Raw genomic sequence first — 1,289 nt, forward strand, 5'->3', positions numbered from 1 at the left:
AGTTATCTATATAGTATATATATATTATGTATATTAAATATATATTAGAAACCTATAAAAAAGTGTTGCAACCGATGTGTCCACGACTGTACACCCACGGTCATTGATTCTGTCCCTCGGAAATTTTCACAAACTCTGAAGTGATCACTTTTCTACATTAATGCTTATAATCCATGCACGATTAACGAAACGAAATCGTGCATGGACTATAAACATTAATGTAGAAAAGTGATCACTTCAGAGTTTATAAAAATTTCCGAGGGACGGAATCAATGACCGTGGATGTACAATACTGTAGATACTGTTCTGTTATTATCCGTGCAGCTATGTATGGAAAAATCAGCCTCAGTAATAATGGAACGTTCTTAAAGCTCTACTAAATTACGTCATAGCGCCAGTACTTACAATGAATATCGGAACACACCCTATGTAATTTGCCGCGCGATCCTGGATTTCATACAAAAAAAGATTATTTTATCTCTAGAATGTCGAGTAACCTAATTGATCGTCGTGCAAGGAGTCGCGCAGCAAATGATGCAATAAAATGAGATATTTTGGTCGATTAATCGTGACGCGACGGACGACGCGGCGCGTGACGCGCTCAGTAGGAACGTACCATGGTGTAATAAAGATAGAAGTGTGCTCGTTAGGTAGACCAAATTTGGATTCGTTCTGCGCATATATGGCATTGGAACAAGTCGCCTTCCATATTGGAAAATAATACTGAGTAAACAAAAATGTAACTAATGCATAACTTTTCATTTATTTTTCGAAAAAATGGTAGCATGCAGTGTTAAAAACTGTAAGAATTTCAGTAAAAATGTGAAAGGAAAAAAAAAATTTTTTTTTTCAAAAAACAATAAATTGACGGCATTATGGATGAAAGCTTATGGCAAGGAGGTTAACCTCAAAAATGGTAGATACATAAATTAAATGTTATTTGTATTATACAAATTTATATTACAAAATATAAAAAAATTATTTAATATAAAAAAAATGTTTCTGCACACATTTGTTCGATGCACTTTCTCTCAATAAATTACAAAAAAGAACCTGAATATTATGGAGATTATTCGCCAACAACAGTCAGGAGTCTTTTGCCTGATGCTCTTTCTACAGAGAATTCATTCTCGTATTTTCAATATTGCGGAAAAAACACTGATTGGCTGATATATTAATATGGCCAGCTACTTGTTCCAGCATTTTCATTGGTTAATTTTCTTCATGCGCAAGAGCACACCTCTATCTTTATTACACTATGGCTGGAACCAAGATGGCGGATAGGAATA

The sequence above is a fragment of the Wasmannia auropunctata genome, unplaced genomic scaffold, assembly GCF_000956235.1.
Source record: "Wasmannia auropunctata unplaced genomic scaffold, wasmannia.A_1.0 LD335295.1, whole genome shotgun sequence".
NCBI lineage: Eukaryota > Metazoa > Arthropoda > Insecta > Hymenoptera > Formicidae > Wasmannia > Wasmannia auropunctata.